A 12394-nucleotide genomic window follows, 5' to 3' on the forward strand; every position below is an offset into this window, starting at 1 on the left:
CTCCAGGATAAACCTTTTAGGACATCCCTCCAGAACTCTATAAGAGAATTCTTAAGACTAAACGAAACTCCAGGTATGCCATCCCAAACAGTTTGGGCTGCCCTGAAGGCGTATGTGAGAGGGATCTGCATTCGGAGACAGGCAAAGCTTAGACATCAGTTGAAAGCCCCTCTGGGCCTTCTTATGACAGAGTTACGACTGGCAGAACAAGAAAATAAGAATTCCCCATTGGGCCCTCTAGCTGATAAAATCAAAACGCTTAGAACGCAAATAGCAGATAAGGAGCTGGAGAGAGTAAAAGAAGCCCATACTCGATTCAAAAAGTTACTATACTGTCAGGGAAATAAAGCCTCGACGCTTTTAGCACATAAACTGAGAGTTAGAACCGCGGCAGCTAGAATACTATCGCTCAAACAGGGGACTATATCAGTCTCCTCGCCTAAAGAAATTGGGCAAACTTTTGCGGCCTACTATTCTGATTTATATCATCTCCACCCTTCAATGGCTGGGGAGGAATCCCCTATACCAGAAGTGAAGGGTTTCCTACAAAATCTTAATCTGCCCACTCTATCAGAGGAGGATAAAGAAACACTTAAGGCCCGGTTCTCTCTAACTGAAATTAATTTAGCCATCAAGCATACCCAAAATAATAAAGCCCCGGGCCCTGATGGGTACCCGGCATCCTTCTACAAGCTTTTTAAAGCTGATTTAAATAAAATCCTTCTCAAGGATTTTTTGGAGGCCCGAGAGTCAGGTCTATTTACTAAAGAATATCTGCAGGCAATAATTCTACCTATTCCCAAGCCAAACAAAGATCCAACACAATGTACCAGTTACAGACCAATCTCATTGATTAATGGTGATGCAAAGCTCTATGCCAAACTTTGGGCCAACCGCCTTAATACTCTACTCCCGAAGGTAATACATTCAGACCAGGTTGGGTTCACCTTTGGTAGAGAAGGGCCAGATAATTCTCGAAAAATGCTGGACATCCTCACAGAGGCGTCTCGTTTGAAACTTCCCATGCTGGCCCTGTCTTTAGACGCAGAAAAAGCATTTGACAGGGTCAGATGGGATTACTTATGGTGCACACTAACTCAATTCGGCATGCCAGACGAAGTGATAACAGCGATCTGTGCCTTATACTCCTGTCCATCTGCGGTTGTTAAGGGCCTAGGTTTTGCCTCTCCGGAAATTCATATCACTAACGGTACCAGACAGGGGTGTCCCCTGTCGCCCTTAATTTTCACACTGGCCATTGAACCTTTGGCCCAAGCCATTAGAAATTCACGTACGATACAGGGAGTACAGTTTTCCGGCCGAACTGCAAAAATAGCACTGTTCGCGGATGACGTGACATTATTCCTCACAAACCCACTAGGCTCCCTACCTGCCCTCCTTGATCTTATTTCCAAATTTGGTGCCCACAGCTATTATAAGGTCAACGTCTCTAAGACCGAGGCTTTGCCTGTTGGTCTTCCTGCTTTTGAACTAGATGTTCTGCGAACCTCATACTCCTTTCAATGGTCCCATTCCACCATCCGACACTTGGGGATTCAGCTTGGCACAGACCCGAAAGCAGTACTTGCTATAAACTACTCAGACATTATTAAAGAAGTTACTGAGCTCACCACCTCATGGAACTTTAAAGAGATCTCATGGCTGGGCCGCATAGCATCTTTTAAGATGACGATTCTGCCCAAAATTCTTTATTACTTTCGCTGCATTCCTCTCAATGTTCCTAGTGCCCTTATAGATAAGCTCCAATCTCTTGGTCAAAAATATATCTGGGGTAAATCTAAGCCTCGTATTGCAGCAAAGATACTTCAGAAAAAGTACGACCAAGGAGGCGTAGCTATGCCTAGTATTCGCGGGTACTATGAGGCTGCCAGGCTCTCTCATATTTTAGCATGGGCAGACAAAGGTGAACCACAAGGATGGAAGACCATAGAGGCTTGTGATCTCCCTACAGGTTTGGGTTTAGCTGACCTGCCATGGATTCCTACCTATCGGTTAGACACTCTGGGAATAAAGAATGTCATTGTTAGAGAAAACTTGAAAATCTGGCATAACCTTAGGAATCTACCAGAGGTTGCTCCACACCCATCTCCTATACAATCTTTGCCCGCCTTGCTCGCAGCCCTGCCGGACACACATGTGCAGCGCTGGGGTGTCCGGGATTTGAAACTGATCTCCCAGTTATATCCTTCGGGCACTCTGGTCAGCCCGAGCAATATAGGATCTGTCATTCAAAACCCCCCCGTGTGGGTTAAATTTGAATACTCTAGACTATACGCTTTCCTGATTTCTTGGGGATTCCCTAAAGGCCCTAACAGACCTCTGACTGCCTGGGAAAAATTGTGGCAACTCCCTGTTAGGACCCCTAAACTTATCTCATTCCATTATAGCTTACTACAGTGGTCCACAAACAAGGGCAGACCTTGGCAACTTAGAGCTTGGGAGGGAGACTTGTCCAGACCAATTACTGACAAAGATCTACACATGGCTATGACACTAACCAAGAAGACAGTACACTGCGCGAACACTCTGGAATCGTATATGAAATTGTTTCTGAAGTGGTACTATACCCCCTCTAGACTTTCACAGATGTTTCCTACAACATCCCCTCTCTGTTGGAGAGACTGCGCATTAAGAGGTTCAGATATACATATATGGTGTGACTGCCCTAAGTTAAAACATCTGTGGACACAAGTGTCCTCCCTCTGTTCTACCCTTGGGCTAAATAGACCACTTACCCCTGATATAGCCCTACTACACATATTCCCTAGACATATTCTGGCCCCCCTGTCTAAACTATTAATTTTTGTTCTCGCGGCCACTAAGTTGGCGATAGCGAGAGCTTGGAAACAGACACAGCCCCCAGACATTGCAGCTATCACCTCCATAATACAGACATATGCCAAGATGGAACAGGGTTTCTACTTCAATATGGATAAAGAAGAGCTCTACTGGCAGATCTGGGAACCTTGGTTTTATTACCAAGAAAACTCTAGATAGATGGGCGGACCCTGACTTTTGTTACAGACCCCTCCATCTGCTCTCTTTTATCTGCAATCGCTGACCCATACTCTCTCCCCTCCTTTTTCTGTTTCCCTATCCCCCACCCACTCTTCTCACAATATGCAACCTACTTTCCCTACCCCAGTCCTTTCTTTCTACTGCTCCTATTTCTTCTGGGGCGGCTTGCCCCGCCTGGAGATGCACACTGGAATTGATCCGTCGGGTCACTGAGAGAAGCATGGTAATGGTTTTCCCTAGACTGACTTGTTGAAATTACTACAATGTTGAGTTAATACCTATGATTATTGTATTCTACCAATCACTATAATTAAGATCGGTCAAAATGTAATGTCCTTTTTTATATGTTTATGTAAACTGAAAAACCCTTGCGGGTATATGATATGACCTGTGTTTGCTTATGATGGCATTCTCACTGTGATTTCAGAAAGACCTATGTATATACAAGAAACTGTCTAATATGTTATTGTTATTAACAAGTTTATCTTAAAATAAAAACTACTTCTGAAAAAAAATTTTTTTACAGTGTGTATAATAGGCTAACAGAGCATTGCACCCACTTGCAAATGGATGATTAATCCCTTAGTTAAAAAAACCAGCAAGCTGTGGCCCTACCTTCCCCAATAAATGATTTTGGAAAGCCTTTAGGCCCTTTAGAGATGTCCTATAGCATTCAGAGGGCCTTTGAGGGAAGCTGGATGTCACAGTTTGTAATTTTAACTGCACCAACTGTAACTTTTATATTACAACAGTGGAAAGCCTCAGGAAACTGTTTCTAGTCAAAATGTAAGCCAGCCATGTGGAAAGAACTAGGCCCCAATAAAGTTTTATCAACAAAGCATATATAAAAATGATTAAACATGCCAGCAAACGTTTTATATTGCAATATCATAAGGGTATTACCCCAGGGAGTAAGCATGATACCAGTCGTTATTAAATCACTGTATTCAGCAGCATTTTCTAGTGTTTTCCATCTCTAGAAAAAATTATAACTGCACATACCTGATAGCAGAATAAACTGCACGCCATTCTCTCGCTGAAGTTACCTCATCTGTGTAATCCCCTCAGACATATGTGAGAACAGCAATGGATCTTAGTTACAACCTGCTAAGATCATAGAAACCTCAGGCAGATTCTTCTTCTATTTACTGCCTGAGATAAAATAGCACAACTCTAGTACTATTTAAAAATAACAAACTTTTGATTGAAGAAAATAAACTAGCTATATTTAACCACTCTCTCCTACAACGTCCTTGCTTCTTGAGAGTTGCAAGAGAATGACTGGCTATGACAGTTAGGGGAGGAGCTAGATTACAGCTCTGCTGTGGGTGTCCTCTTGCAACTTCCTGTTGGGAATGAGAATATCCCACAAGTAATGGATGATCCGTGGACTGGATACACCTTACAAGAGAAATATAGATCAGTGTTAGCTCAGCTCACTGCAAAATAAACATTGGGGATCATCATCATTGGGTAGTGCCGTAGTGGTAGCGTTAATTTCAAGTCAGCCTAGCCAGGAAAATATTACTTTCACAGCATACTTAAGTATCCAGTATACACATAAGAAACACAAAATAATAGCAATTTCCAGATGACAATGGTTGTAATATGAAGGGTCAATGAAACTCTGCTGTCGTTATATTTTTCATGACAGCTTAATTTTAGCAGCTTGCATATGATCAAGGCCTTAATAGGGGTTTTAATTAGGTTTTTTTTTCACTTTACAAATCCTCTTCATCACCTCAATGTGTTGCAGCTTCCAAGGCATAATCCTATTCCTAATCTTATGTCTAGCTCTGACCCTAATCCTAACCTTAACCCTAACTGAGCCTGACACTAACCTTAGCCCTAACCCTTACTGAGCCTGACCCTAACCTTAGCCCTAACCCTAACTGATCCTGACCCTATCCTTAACCTTAATCCTAACTGAGCCTGACCCTAACCTTAGCGCTAACCCTAACTGAGCCTGTCCCTAACCTTAGCCGTAACAATAAACTTTCACAGCATACTTAAGTATCCAGTATGCACATAAGAAATAAAAAATAAAAGCAATTTCCTGATGACAACGGTTGTAACATGAAGGGTCAATGAAACTCTGCTGTCGTTATATTTTTCATGACAGCTTAATTTTAGCAGCTTGCATATGATCAAGGCCTTAATAGGGGTTTTAATTAGGGTTTTTTTTTCACTTTACAAATCCTCTTCATCACCTCAATGTGTTGCAGCTTCCAAGGCATAATCCTATTCCTAATCTTATGTCTAGCTCTGACCCAAATCCTAACCTTAACCCTAACTGAGCCTGACACTAACTTTAGCCCTAACCCTTACTGATCCTGACCCTAACCTTAGCCCTAACCCTAACTGATCCTGACCCTAACCTTAACCTTAATCCTAACTGAGCCTGACCCTAACCTTAGCGCTAACCCTAACTGAGCCTGTCCCTAACCTTAGCCGTAACAATAAACTTTCACAGCATACTTAAGTATCCAGTATGCACATAAGAAATACAAAATAATAGCAATTTCCTGATGACAACGGTTGTAACATGAAGGGTCAATGAAACTCTGCTGTCGTTATATTTTTCATGACAGCTTAATTTTAGCAGCTTGCATATGATCAAGGCCTTAATAGGGGTTTTAATTGGGGTTTTTTTCACTTTACAAATCCTCTTCATCACCTCAATGTGTTGCAGCTTCCAAGGCATAATCCTATTCCTAATCTTATGTCTAGCTCTGACCCTAATCCTAACCTTAACCCTAACTGAGCCTGACCCTAACCTTAGCCCTAACCCTTACTGAGCCTGACCCTAACCTTAGCCCTAACCCTAACTGATCCTGGCCCTAACCTAAACCTTAATCCTAACTGAGCCTGACCCTAACCTTAGCGCTAACCCTAACTGAGCCTGTCCCTAACCTTAGCCGTAACAATAAACTGAGCCTGACCCTAATCTTAGGCCTAACCATAACTGAGCCTGACCCTAAACTTAGCCCTAACCCTAACTGAGCCTGACTCTAACCTTAGCCCTAATCCTAACTGAGCCTGACCCTAACCTTAGCCCTAACCCTAACTGAGCCTGACTCTAGTGGCTGGTGAAAATTTAATTTTAAAAAGCAACAGCAGCAGCAGCAGCAAAAAAAAAAAAAAGTCACATTACTCCCTGACCAAAAAAATGATATGGCCAAAAATTATGTAAATCTGGGCGGGGGTGGGGGGCAGCAGGATTCTGAGTGCCTAGGGCAGCACAAAACCTAAATATACCACTGTTAAAGAATCTGACCATCTTTTGTGAATCAGTTTTATTTTACATTGTCTACATATTTTTTGTGAAAATCCTAACTGAGAACATTTCCTGTATCATATGATATTAGATTTACAAACCTTGCCAGCCTCATCATGCATTGAAGACTGCAGCAGCCATTCCTGGAAGGCACTTTTAGCACTTCCCCCCCTGGTAAACTGGCTAAGCAGCTACAAAGAGTAAGATGCCCTTCCAATATACTACTCATATCTAATTACAATGGCTGACATGGGGATTCTATGGATTCTCAGTTGGAGAGCTTCATAGCCTGCTATAAAGATTTTTGACAGCTGTTTAGAAACAACATGGGTACAACATCTTTTCTGATAACACCAAGATCACTGTGAGACCTGGACCAACCGATCTACAAGAAAATGCTCTCTTCTATCTCTTGTATCGCAAACTGGATCACCTCTTTTGATCTTTGCTTTTTTTCCGTGTAAAGTGTTGAAGAACTAAGAAACCCTTGGCCTAAGGGGAGGGTCCTGAACAGTCTCTGTACAGAGAGGTTGCCTCACAGGTTTGTTGTAGGATACATTTTCAGAAACCTCTAGTAATGACGTAAGGATGAACAGCATAATTTTAGTTTTATGTTAGGTGTTCTTTTATTGTAGTTACTTTTCTCATTGCAATCTTTCATTTACTTTTTATTCTTAAATACATATTTCTATATGTATGTGTATATTACTATACCTGCATATCTATTCCTAATAATATGTAAATCAATATACATTTTTGCAAGTTCCCTGCTTGCGATTCCCCAGTAAAACTCTACATACATTGTTACCAATGCACCAGAGGATTCTGGGAAAGATATGCAAATTAGATATGCAAAATCTGCATATCTTACCCAGAATCCTCTGGTGCATTGGTAACAATGTATGTGGAGTTTTACTGGGGAATCGCAAGCGGGGAACTTGCCTAGATGTGCTAATTTTCTATGCAAAAATTTATATTGATTTACTTTTGAGACATGGAGGATTTTAATTTCTAATTTTTATCTCCCCCATAATTTTAATGAATTTTAATGATATGTAGGTATAGATATGTAGTTTATATGAACAGTATCTTATAGATATAGAAATATATATTTCATAACAAAAAGTACATTATTTTCTATCACCTAGATTACAAGTTTTGCACTATAGAGGGTGCGAAACGAACGCAACAAAAGTTGAGTTATTTCACCTCCATAGCGCTGCCATTACAAGTTTTTGAAAAGCCGCCTTGTGTGTGCGATATGGTGGTGATGAGCTCCATTCCGCACAAAAGCCAAGGGTGTGAGAAAACAAACACCTAAAGTGCGAAATGAAAAGCTCCGCAACGCAGCCCCATTGATGTCTATGGGGAAAAAAAAGTTACGTTTAAACCTAACACCCTAACATAAACCCTAAGTCTAAACACCCCTAATCTTCTGCCCCCGACCTCGCCGACACTGAGATAAAGTTATTAACCCCTATTCTGCCGCTCCCCGACATTGCTGCCACTATTAGCTATTCAAATCAGCCAATATAATTTCAGTAGCTCTCATCCTATTGGCTGATTTGAACAGCCAATAGGATTTCAGTAGCTCTCATCCTATTGGCTGATTTGAATTTAAAAAATCAAATCAGCCAATAGGAATGCAAGGGATGCCATTTTGAAAAGACTCCCTTGCATTAAAGATTTAGTGTATGAAGAGAACGCTCTGCGTCGGATGTCTTGAAGGATGGACCTTGTCTGCGCCACCGGGATGAAGATAGAAGATGCCGCTTGGATGGATGAATTTCTCGCCATCTGGATGAAGACTTCTCTCCGCCTGGATGTCCGGACTTCAAAAACTGTAAGTGGATCGTCGGGGTTAGTGTTAGGTTTTTTTTAGTTTTTTTGGGTATTTTTTTTTTTTTAGATTAGGGTTTGGGCTTTATTAAAAGAGATAAATGCCCTTTTCAGGGCAATGGGTAGCTTAGGTTTTTGTTAGAGTTTGTTTTTTTATTTTGAGGGGTTGGTTGGGTGGTGGGTTTTACTGTTGGGGGTCTTTGTACAGGTAAAACAGCTGATTTATTTAGGGCAATGCCCTACAAAAGGCCCTTTAAAGGGCTATTGGTAGTTTATTGTAGGCTAGTTTTTTTTTTTTACTTTGGGGGGGCTTTTTATTTTTGTAGGGCTATTAGATTGGGTGTAATTGTTTTTATTTTGGATAATTTCATTTGTTATTTTTCTTAATTTGGTGTTTGTTATTTTTTGTAATTTAATATTTTTATTCTTTGTAATTTTCAAATTTTTTTTTTTTAATAGTTTTTTTAACGTGTAATTTAGTTTATTTAATTAATAGTTATATTAATTTTAGTATAATAGTTATGTTAGGTTAATTTATAGTTTATACTTAGGCTTTTTTAATTTCACAGGTAAGTTTTTATTTATTTTAAGATAGGGATATTGTAATTTTAATTTAAAGTAACGGGGTTGTTAGGTTTAGGGGTAAATAGTTTACTTAAATTTTTTGCAATGTGGGGGGCTGGCGGTTTATGGATTAATAGGTTTATTTAGTAGTGGTTATGTGGGTTAGGGTTAGGTTTAGGGGTTAATAAAGTTATTAATAGCAGCAATGTTGGTCAGCGACGGAATAGGGCCTCAGTTTAAAGGTTAATAGGTACTTTATGGGTGTTTAGTGTACTTGTAACAGTTTAGTTATGAGTTTTATGTAACAGTTTTGTTGCATAAAATTCATAAATACTGCTCTCAGATGGCGGTATGGATCTTGTTGTTATATAGGGTGTAACACAAGCTTTTTAGCCTCAACGCAAAACTCGTAGTGGCTGTGCTATGGAAGTCCCATGAAAAAACGTAATTTTTACGAGTGCGGGACTGACATTGCGTTATAGGCTAAAAGGCTTGCGGTACAGCTATACCGATAAGACTCGTAATGGCTGCGTTGCTGTTTTAATGCTGAAATGGCTTTTTTTTAAGCATTAAAACACGAATACACAACTCGTAATCTACCTGATAATGATTTAATCTTAATTGCTATTATGTTCTTTACTTATGTATCTGAATTTATACTCCTTCTTGGATATACTTCTTAAGTTAATTGATCTCTGCTCTGACCTACAGACTTATGAGATAGTCTGTCGGTGGACAAGTTAAGTTATTTAAGTATATGTCATGTATATAGTGTAAATCATTTTTTTTATGGACTCAATTATTAAAAGAGGCCTTACTGCAAAATAATGTATCTTTGTGAATTTAAAGATGGTATTTTCTTCTATGAAGCTTACTTTAATTTGTGTTGTCTGAGTAAAATTAATTATTTCAAAGAACACAGAAAAAGGCAGTGATATGTAATGCAATTTCGGCATGGGTTGACATACAAAGGATGAATTATATAGCATAAAATAGTTGTTCTCTCCATGCAGAGGGCTAGATTAATCTATGGATTATTTAGAATATTTTAAAGTATGTTTAATATTTTTTATTAACTTTTAAAAATATTTTATATTAAGTTTTTAAATGCATGAAACCTGCCTCGTTATGATCTAAATTGAGAAACCCAATATGCAAAATGCATATTTTATATTCCTATGTTCTTCACATGCACCTAGATTACGAGTTTTGCGTTACGGTTCTAACGCTGAACGCAAAGTCAATCCCACACTCAAAAAATTATGTTTTTGCGTGGGATTTCCATAGCGTCGGTATTACAGGTTGTGCGGTGAGACTAAAATGCTTGTGGTGCAGCCTATACCAACACAATCCGTTCCGCTATCTGAGACCAGTAGTTATGAGTTTTGCTCAACAAAAATGTTACACAAAACTCATAACTAAACTGTTACAAAGTACACTAACACCCATAAATGACATATTAACCCCTAAACCGTCACCCTCCCACATCGCTAACACTAAATTAAACTTATTAACCCCTAATCTGCTGCACCTGACATCTCCGCCACTAATAACATTTATTAACCCCTTTTCCGCTGCTCCCCGACATCGTCACCACTATAATAAATTTATAAACCCCTAAACCATCGCCCTCCTGCATCGCAAACACTATTTATATATTATTAACCCCTATTCTGCTGCTCCCCAACACCGCCGCCACTATAATAAACCTATTAACCCTTAAACCGCAAGCCCCCCACAACAAAATATAGTAAATTAAACTATTAAGCCCTAAACCGAAAGCCCCCCATCGCAATAAACTAATTTAAACTATTAACCCCTAAACCTAACACCCCCCTAACTTTATATTAAAATTACAATTTCCTCATATTAAATTAAAAATTAAAACTTACCTGTCAAATTAAAAAAAAACTAAGTTTAAACTATCAATTAAACTAATATAACTATTAAAATTAAATTAAACTAACTACCAATTAATGAAAACTAAAATACACATTAAAAAAATCCTAACACTACTATAAAAATCACAAAGTATCTAATTACAAAAAATACAAAATTACAAAAAATAATTAACACAAAATTACGAAAAATAACAAACGAAATTATCAAAAATAAAAAAGAATTACACCTAATCTAATAGCCCTATAAAAATAAAAAAGCCCACCCAAAATAAAAAACCCTAGCCTACAATAAACTACCAATAGCCCGTAAAAGGGCCTTTTGTAGGGCATTGCCCTAAGTTAAACAGCTATTTTACCTGTAAAAAAATACAAAGACCCCCCAACAGTAAAACCCACCAATAAAAACCAAACCCCCAAAATAAAAAACCTAACTCTAACAAAAACCTAAACTAACTATTGCCCTGAAAAGGGCATTTAGTTTTTTTGCATTGCCCTGAAAAGGGCATTTAACTCTTTTAAGAAAAGCCCAAACCTTAAACTAAAAAAAAAAACTCACCTAAAAAGTTTAAAAAATCCTAACACTAACCCCCGAAGATCCACTTACAGTTTCTGAAGTCTGGACATCCAGGTGGCGAAAAGTCTTCATCCAGGCGGCTCCATCTTCATCCATCGCGGGACCAGCATCTTCTTCAGCCCTGAGGAGGCGGAGCGGTCGATGCGCAGAGGCGGAGGTTCAGGCGAAGGTCCAAGGCGGAGGTCCAGGTGGAGGTCCATCAATCCGACGTGGAGGTCCTCTTCATGTGATCGTCTGCCGCACATTGAGGACTGAAATGCAAGGTACCCCTTTTATACTGGATGTATCATTGCATTCCTATTGGCTGAAAAATTTGAATCAGCCAATAGGAATTAGATTTAAGCAGCTCTAATTCTATTGGCGGATTCAAAATTTTCAGCCAATAGCTCTAAAAGTTAGGGGCTGTTAGTTTTAGTGTTAGGGTTAGGTTTAAGGGTTAATAGTTTAATTTAAGTTGTTGCGATGTGGGTGGCTGGCAGTTTAGGGGTTAATAGGTTTTTTTAGTGGTAGTGATGTGGGAAGCCAGAGGTTTAGGGGTTAAAAGCTTTATTTAGTGGTGATGATGTCAGGGAGAGGCAGAATAGAGGTTAATAGATTTATTATAGTGTGGGCGATGTTGGGGTGCGAGGGAATAGGGGTATTAAACTTTAGTATAGTGGCGGCGATATCGGGAGCAGCAGATTAGGGGTTAATAGATTTATTTAGGTGGCGGCAATATCGGGGGCAGCAGATTAGGGGTGTTTAGACGTGGGGTTTATGTTAGGGTGTTAGGTTTAAACGTTACCTTTTTTTCCCCATAGACATCAATGGGGCTGCGTTATGGAGCTTTTCATTCCGCGATCACAGGTGTTAGTTTTTTTTCTGACAATCTCTCCCCATTGATGTCTATGGGGAAAGTGTGCACGAGCACGTCAAAACAGCGATTGTTTTTTGTGCGGTATGGAGCTCAACGCAATCATATCGCGCGCACAAGCCAGCTGTTTCAAAACTTGTAATGGCAGCACTATGGAGGGTTAAATAATGCAACTTTTTTAGTTATTAGATAAACACATAATATGATTACACAATACAGAACCTAAACTCCAGAGTGGACAAAATATAGTAAAAAAAGGCTGATAAAATAAAATATATATTTATTTAAATGTTTTCAGCTTTTTAAACTGTCATGAAGTTATAATAGGAAAATCTCATCATTTTGAT

This window comes from Bombina bombina, chromosome 2 (genome assembly GCF_027579735.1).
Source record: "Bombina bombina isolate aBomBom1 chromosome 2, aBomBom1.pri, whole genome shotgun sequence".
Lineage (NCBI taxonomy): Eukaryota > Metazoa > Chordata > Amphibia > Anura > Bombinatoridae > Bombina > Bombina bombina.